The sequence below is a fragment of the Brachyhypopomus gauderio genome, chromosome 16 (genome assembly GCF_052324685.1).
Source record: "Brachyhypopomus gauderio isolate BG-103 chromosome 16, BGAUD_0.2, whole genome shotgun sequence".
Classification (NCBI taxonomy): domain Eukaryota; kingdom Metazoa; phylum Chordata; class Actinopteri; order Gymnotiformes; family Hypopomidae; genus Brachyhypopomus; species Brachyhypopomus gauderio.
In genome coordinates this window covers 12,820,027-12,829,453 of record NC_135226.1, presented here as the reverse complement: position 1 = coordinate 12,829,453, position 9,427 = coordinate 12,820,027, and positions in this window count along the sequence as shown.

The following is a 9,427-nucleotide window of genomic DNA, read 5'->3' as shown; positions in this document are numbered from 1 at the left end:
AGGTCAGCGCTGGTAGCTGTTGCCCAGCAGACTGTCTCTGAGGTATGACCCAAGTAATATCATAGCGGTAGGAGCCTTTTCCCTGAAAATCTTCCCAACCCCAGTTCTCTTGAACATATTAAATATTGATGCTGACCCTAGCCATTGCCCTTAGCTGTTTTTCTCGCATTCTGCATTCTGGCTCAGGCAGATAAGTGTAGAGACATTTTAGGCAGAAAGGACATGACCTCCATCATTTTTTAGTGTGTAAACTATGTGCTGCATCATTTTCTCACAAAAAAATACATATTGTTCTTACAGATATGAAAGTGACTATTAATATGGAAATGTCAAACTAAATCACACAGGAGGAAGTGTTCCGCTCACGCTGGAGAAGTGTGGAAGAGAATATCACATTCCATTAGGTGATGTTGGTGTTGAGACGATGATCTACATATGACCTGAATGAAAACCATGCCACAATAGAAGGAAATGCCCCCTTTACACTGAAATATGATCATCTGCTCATAACAGCTGCACATCCTAATTTAAGACTCGATCATAGCAGAGGGAAATGGAGATTTTGCTGGATAGTTTATGTATATTTATCCTTATTCATTCTATCTATCCATCCATTCATTTATCTATCCATCCACCCATACCTACATCCATCTAAAACATACAGTCATATATTTAGATTATCCTTCTTTTTCTTGGTAATCTTTCCCAAATACACACAAACTCATATTTTAAACAGTGAGTTGAGTTGTTTTTATTGCGTGAGCATAAGACTACTGTTCTAGAAAAGCAAAATGTAGATGTTGCAATCCACTCAATCTGTATTTGACCTCTACCAATGTAGACCATAATTCTACATTAAAATGTATTGCAGCTGATTAATGAAGGACATGTCTATGTCTCAAAACATCCTTTAGAAACCTGATCTGAGACCAGTCAAATAAAACCACCTTGCAGATAGCAGCAACCCAGACAAGTAGGCTACTGCAACTCTTTGGTTATATTAGATTTCACATTCAAATGTTCTGGTAAAGTCAACATTATTTATGTTGTGTTGCTCATTTATTGAGCCCTTTGGCTCTAAAGAGTCTCCATGTGGTCTCTAAATGTTCACTAAGCTACATCTTTCACTGGGATCTATGAAAATGCCACTAACATGGTTGTTATATATCTGCTGACACAGTTTTTTTTTACTTTAGGTAGTGCATTGAATTCACCTAAAGATGTATAAGAAACATGTATGCAAAAATTTACATGTTGTGGTGGTTAGGAGGTGTTTTCTCACTTCATTTAGATTTCAGGTATATGAGATCATGTCACAGTATTTATTGGGAATGGGGTCAAGGCACTGACATGATGCTTGTAAAATGCAGTTTCTTTTGTTGAGCTAGTTTTTTAAACAGGACTGTTTAATGTGGCTCTTGTGTGCTAGACATTTCCCCATTGGGGCAATAGAAATTTCAGTTCATCCATCCATCCATCCTGGATGACTGTCATGCTGTGTGACCCAATGTCTTTTAGGTCATAAATCAAAGTTCAGGATATTCTGTAGGTTTCCTGACTCAGAGTTCATTGGTTCCTCACAGATTGCAGTTTGTCCAGGACCTGAAGCAGCAAAGCAGGCCCACACAATTAGACAGGGATGGGCAATTAATTTTCCCAAGGGGCCACATGAACAAAAGAATGGTTTTAGAGGGCCGGAATAATCTACCTAACTCAGTTCTGCTCATTACAAATATATTGTATACAGTTAATGAAACATTACAATGATACAATGAAAATGTGGAGGACATATATAGATCAGTAACTAGGCTGTATCACCAAAGCTCTATGTATAAAGATCAGTAACAGGGCTGTATCACCACAGCTCCACATATAAAGATCAATAACTGAGCTGTATCAAGGACAACAGCTCTCATCCAAAACCCAGAAAATGAACTAAAACGATCTTCTTTATTCTGCAGCTGAATGCCCAAATTCTCCTCGACCCTCCATCGTTGTGGTGGATTAAAGAGGAGACGGACACTCTTTTGCAAATGCTTCTTTTTTTTCTCAGGACAAATAATCACTGCAGAATCCACCAACCAATCTCTGACAAACTCCCCATCAGAGAATGTCTTACTATTTCTTGCAATTTTATGGGATATTACCAAGCTGGATGAGTTGAGCTCTAGAAAACATCTGTACGTTTCTTAGATCTTCAGATGCCCCGTGCCCAACATGCATCAGCCTAGTTCTTGCGTTTCTCTGCGTGTTTACTCTCTTAATGGCTGTTCAAATTGTAATTCTTAAACACAGCTATCTGTTCTCCACAAACTAAGCACATATATAATTCTATTTTGTGCACCTGTCACATTCTAATAGGTGTCATAGTTACAGATTTACTTTTACCTTTTAATTTAGCAACAATCTCATGGTTAGGGGCTCAGATGTGGTCTGCGGGCTGTACAGTGCCATTAGACATCCGTCCTCATGCTTCATTATTGAGTTTATGATGTTTGATATGTGGTGAAGGGTAGTGCTTTGTTCTGGCTATAGAACATTGTTCAAATAATGTTGTGGGGCATCCAGGTGGATGGGCAATGGCTAGTTTTGAAGAACAGTACTTTTCTCCATGGTATCCTCTCATCGAATATCACTCTCATGAAGGCATTAGTAAGTGAAAGGGAGGCCTCCACGTCTTTATCTGTTATCCTAGATTTCCTAAACTTGAGATATCTTCATGTGGTCCTTCACTAATCTTCATAGAACTCCTACGGCATGAAGCAGTGGTTCTGAATTTCTTACATGCATGTTTTAATGAACTGGCTGATTTTGGACTGATAGATTATCAAGTGGTTACAAATTCTTCTCTCTCTCTCTTTGTCTCACTCTCTCTGTCTCTCTCTCTCACGCTCTGTCTCTCTTTCTCTCTCTCTCTCTCTCTCTCTCTCTCTCTCTTACTTTCTCACTCTCTCTTTCTCTCTTTCTGAGATCTCATTCTTTTGACTCCATAGGACAATTGAACATTTCTATATATAAAAAAAAAACCTTTTTTTTAACGGGAAGACTTTCAAATAGGTAATCTTCCTACTTCCGTTCTCATACTTACCATATGTTACCTGAAAAGGTTAGCAATGGTATAATCAGTCTCCTATCATAATAAATAATTGCTAATGGTTTAGACTGTATACATAAGTGATACAGAAGGACTCGGTTTAAAAGTACAATTTTACATTTCAAATAGTAAAAACATAGACATATATAGAAACATACTGTAATTTCAAATATAGTGCACTCGTAGACAAGGTTGATTAAGTCACTAATTGACTGAAAATACTTCATGTTTTCACCTAAAAGGCAGAAGTAATTCTATTTTGAATGCACGTACCATGTGTGTGCGCGTGTGTGTGTGTGTGTGTGTGTGTGTGTGTGTGTGTGTGTGTGTGTGTGTGATTGTGCATGTGTGTGCACTTGATGTGAGTGAGCTAATGAGAGTTTAGCAATGCTCCAAAATTGAAATGTGTGTCAAACAGTTAAAATAGCACCAAATAATCACTTCAGGTGATAGTGTGATTTGCTGCTATGTGAGATCACAGAACAATAAACAATGAGTTATTATTATCTTATTATTAGAATTAATTATTGTACACATTTGCACACAATGAATAGCAATCCCATTAGTATTCATTTGCCTCTACTCATTAGATTCAGTTTGAAATATTTGGAATCCCTGTGTTTTATATCAGAGAAATCTGAACAAGCAGCTGAGAGGCGGTGAGAGTTTTAGCTGCTCTCGATTTGACCACCACCTGATTTCAGTTGTCTGACTTTTCAGCTCCAGTGAAGAAATTTCATGGACTTATTTAGAGACTGCAAAACAAAAGCTCCTTATGCCAAAGTAAACGCCTCCGTGTCTCCATTATCTCGGACGCTCTAAGGAACTATGTCTGATTCTGTGCTGATGTTGCACACTGTCTCACAGTTATTAAATACTCCATAGACATTTCTGAATAATGTCTTAAAGTTATTACATACAGTGGCAGAAGATCAACTGCCAGTTTGACTTTGTAACCTGTCCCAGGTTTTGCTGGGTGGTTAAGGTTTGTAAACTGAATATTGAATATGCTTTCTTAATACTATAAAAATGCTCAGACTGTTGCACACTAGAATTTCTCTGTACGTCAAATACACAAATTGAATTGTATCATACTTGATGTGGACATGCCTCTGTTTCTGGACAAACTAGCAGTGACAATTCTGATAATTTTATACCCATGTTCTAGTATACATATTGACAGGTGGAATCCTGTTTAAAAGAGTCTCTGAGCACTTCTAAGTCACACCGGGTAGATTTCCATTTGAGAAAAAAAAAATCTGCTTCTAAAATAAGGTATGTCACAAAACGTCCACTCATAGGCTTCCGTAGGGCATAAAATGAGATAGCAGAACTGCTTTTAGAAGCTCTATCACTAATCCAGTAACACAATATTCTTCAGCAGTTACACTTTTACTTCCATCCTATGGCATCACCTCATAAGAAGCAGAGACCTCTTATATCTTGCCTCAGTCCGTTTTATTGCTCTGCACTTTTCTGAATGATGTGTGTAGTGACGCATAACATATCTTCAAATCACACATTGCAATATATAATTTGTAGATTGCTGGATATGTGCAGTGCACCTACAAAATCCAATTCCCAAGAAGGACCTATATATCACACCTTCCTCTGATGTACAGGCGCAGGTGTATCTGAACTTCCAAAGCTAGGATACTAGCCATGGGGCTTAAAGTTAAATAATGATTTAATGCGCTATTACAAAATTTAATATGATGAATACATTACACTCTCAGTTCATAAAATAGGCCAAGTGTAATGAGATTGACATGATTTGATTCTTTGTGGCTTTACAAAACCATTTTAAACCTGAAAGTGAAGTCCATGGGAGGGAGTTTTGTCTCTGCATGGCAGTATGCAAAAAAAAAAGAAAAGAAAAGAAATCAAAAGTCCATGTGTTTGATAAAAGCACTGCACGTGTCCTTTAAGAATGAAGAGCCAGGGGTGACCTTGCTCAATATTTTATTTTAAAAATTAATTTCCTATAATGGGCATGTTGTGATGGAAAAACATGAACCTGTATAAAAGAATGCTGATCTCTTAGACCTTCTGCCCGTGTTGAAGATGACCTTATTGTCCTTTTGGACTCCACCATTGCCTTCTACCTACAGTGCAATATATTGTGGTTTACCCTTGAATTCTCCAGATCACCGGTCTCACTCTCATCTCTTCAATGATACTCAAATACTCAGGGAAATGTTATTTGAACCAACCAAATGATCTATTTTAAACATCAGAACATTTATCTACCCACCGCTCTCCCCCTTCACCCCTTGTGTGAGTGGCTGATGAGTGATGGATGGAGATCTGTTCCAGGCTCTAAATCACCTGGCACTGTTCATTTCCTCTCTAAACTAGGGCAAGGAGTGGGGTGAGCTATCTGTTCCCTCCTGCTATTTACTGATTAAGTAGTTGAATCTACGAGGCAGGAAATAGTCTGCATTTAGGACACATCGTATGATTAGGAGAATGGGGGACACTTATTAGTAGAGTCAGATGGTTAACTTGCCCATTAGGAATCAATCGAGGATGCAGGTACATTAATAGAAACAATGAAATCAAATGTCATCTGATGTTATTGATTCTTAATGTTTTCTTTCTTTCAATGCATGTAAAGCAAAAATGGCAATAAAATAAACTAACATTAACATATGGAGCTTAAAATAATGACGTTTAAATAAACGAAAGGACTGGCCTGTGTGCACCAATTCATATTTAGTACTGTGTGCGCTGACCTGCGTTCAGTACCATGTGCTACTCTCTGTGTCCGCATTAGTCCTCCCTGTCCTTCTGGAGGTACAGCGTTGATGAAAGATTGTTGTGTTGAGCTCTGTGCTGCTTTGTTCTGACTGTCGTCTCCTTCTGTCTCCACAGGTAAGTGTGCAGCTCCTCACCTGAGAGTACCTGGGACCCACTGGAGGTGGTAGAGGGGGGACATACGTGAACACAGCTTCTGATCAGATGCAGTAAGACCCATCTGGCCACTAATAGTAGCGCACTCTTCTATCTTTCTGCTATTCCTCTCCTGCTAAAGGGGGGGGGGCTGTGTTTAATCCTCTGCCGACATTATTCATTATGAATTATTAGACTGAACTCTCCAGTCAAAGACTATGTTCAGTGGTCAGTTTAGGTGGAAAGTGGTGAGTTTGACCTGAAAGCACTTGTGCTTCCTGCGTATGTTTCACAGCATAATTGTTAAACTAGTAGATGCCATTCATCAACATGGATTTTACAAAGGCACACATTATGTTGAGATGGGATTTCTCAAAGGGCACAGCAACAGTTACACTGGGCCAACACGTCTTTATAATCCAGTGGTGTGAGGACTTCAGGGAATAATTACCCTGAATGCCATCCACCACCCACAAAAGCCCAGGACACACTAATTGGTGCTTCTCTATAGGAACAGATAAAGACAGCTGTGTGACTGCCAAACGAAGCATCTTCAGGCCTTGACTTTGACTCAGGCTGTGCTCAGTCCCCATCACTGTTGTGTATGTAGAACACCAAGTTGGCAGAAAGAATCAGAATAAGAATCTGTCAGAATCCACCAAGCATTCTAAAATACAAGACACGAAGCATGAAGCCCTTGTAGAGGAAATATAGCTGAAAGAAGATGAAATGACTGTCTGGCTGTCTAAAATTTGGGGAAAGTACTATAACAGTAGGAGAGAGTGATGCAAACGGCAGGCTATAAAGTTACTGTTCAATGTCAGACCCAGAACTCTGAATTAAATTCAGTAGGGATAACAGTGGTACACCTGTGCTATTATTACTCGTTTAAATCTAGATACAGAATGCAGGGCAGAAAATTTCAATGTGTTGTCCAGCAAGTGTCTTTTGCTGGTGTCATGACCCAATTTGAAGCAGCAGAATTGACAATGAAAAGAAAAAAGTGGCACAAAATTGATTTATTAGGAGATAATGCAAATTTTTGCACAACATCATTTAAAATGCTGGCAAGCTTTGTGAATAATCACAGTGTGAAACAGGCAAATCTAAAAGTGTCCAAGCTTAAATATTTATGAATAGATATCATTAATTTGTACACAATGTTTTGTTTATTTATCTGTTACACACAGAATCATAATGGGCGTGTAGTGTATATGATATTTGTTTGTTTGTTTATAAACGTTCATTGAGTGACAGAAACTAGAATAATTAAAATTGGATTCCGTTTTTGGGAGTTTCTAGATGTGACTGCCAATTCAAATATTTTCTGCTGCCCAGCTCTGGCGCCTGAAGTGAATGCTGCTGTCCAAGTCCATAATAAATATTAATATTGTGTCGTGCCGGGTGGAGTGGACAGAGATCCCCACTCAGAAGGATCTTGCCTTAAGCGCTTCGTGAGACTATTTCTATACCTTCAAAGCAAAGCCATCCATGATGAAGAGGCTGCCTGCTCCCGTCAGCTCTACTGCAGTCGTGTGTCTGATAAGAATTCCGCATTTTACCTGGACTTTCACATGTTTTACTGCTCAGTCAAATTTGATTTAAGAAAGGAACAAAGAGCAGATTCACTGTGGTTTGCGAGATTGAACCTGGCTTTCTATTTTGAGTCATTGTCCAGCTGCTCTTCAAGAAAACATTAGTGCTGTTTGGCTGGGCAGTCACTGCCTCCCTCTCTCCTTAGCTCTCTGCTACTCTCTAGGTGTCAAGTGGCTTCTACTGGATACGCAGGCTTGGATATCAAAGGCCTGGCTGTACAGTACTGCTCCACATGTCAGACTGATAACCCATCAAGTCACACAGCGTTCTGTGTTTGTCAGTGATTGTCAGTGGCCAGGAAACTCTCTTTGCTTTTGCATCAGTCCACGTAGCATGGCAATATATGACATCTGCATGGTTTCAGTGAGAGGGCACAACTAAAGTTGTGATGAGAGGTTTGAAAGAGAGAAAGAGTATTAGAAAGAGAGAGGGAAAGAGATACCCATCTAAAATATCTAATATGTCTTGCTACTAATTATTTAATATTTAGAGTAGTGCAAAATGTAACAAATTGACAACTTTATAACACAAGCTTTTATGTTCAATTTCAACCAAACCTTTTGAGAATTCAAGCTCAGCGTTCTTAACTATGAACTTAACTATGAACATAATTATGAACTTTAAACCCCACATAATTTAGGCGTAGTGTAAAGAAGCGTTTATTGATTAATCGCTTTACACTGATATTACCATCCAGGATGAGGACAAGCCCATGTTCGGGAATGTGGCCCTGGGGGTTGTGTTACAGTAATAGCACTGCCTTTAGAATGGAAAGCAATTTAGGGTGGACTTTTGAGAGTACCCCACGGCATATGGAGTCAGATCTTTGGTAGCATAAATATAGAGTTTAATATGTCCTTGAAATAAATCTTCAGCAGGCCACCGTAGAGAGAATGCTGTTCCAGCCCTGGGTACAAGCACCAACAACTGGTTCCTGTAGAAAGATACAATGTGTACAGCAGGTTATATTTTGCGTGTTCTGTAGGTCATCTATGTACTGGTTAAGGAGCATCTGAAGTCATGTTGCAGCCTCCTGTAGGAAGTTGCTGTCCTCATGGATTAGAACCATTTCACACTGGTTCGGGAGAGTGCCACCTCTGGACGTTAAGGGTCGTGCTCAGGAGGACTTAAACCACCTTCTCCTTATCTGGACATCTTTGCCATCACTTGTGGTTAATTCATTCAATGTACAGTATGCATTTTTATGACTACAGTGGCATAACTAATATATGAAGCCTTGCTACTGCTTGTAGAGTGGTTTTACTCTGGTTTTATTCTGGATTTACACTGGTTTTAGTCTGGTTCATTGTGTCTGTATTAGCTTGCCTAGTTTTGACCCTACTTTGTCCAGTCACCATGAGTTTGGTATTAGTTGGGATTACTGGTCCTGATGACACACTCTTGTTTCTTGGATTACTCTGTCAGATTTCAACTCTGGATTCGTTCACTTCCCATCGAAGACTCCGCACCTGATTCCACACACTATGTCTGCTTTTGTGTTTGTGACGAACCCTGAGCATGTACAGTGGGTGCGTGGCCATGTCCTCATGAACCCTCACATGAAGTGTCGCTGCATTTCTTATTACTATACATTTGTTAAACTTGAAAGCAACCGTGCACTGGGATTCCTCCGTCTCTCTTTCACTGCATGTTTTATTCTCTTGTTATTCTTCGGTTGGGCGGGGACAGTCTGAAGGTCGGATTGTTTGGATCAATATGCTTGTTCTGCTCATGGAGACTTCATGAGTTCAGTACATCTCAGAGCCGATCGCTGATTTCTACAAAGTTGTTGGCCAAACAAAGAGATAATGCTGTCAGTGTTCAGATTCTGAATGCAGATACAGA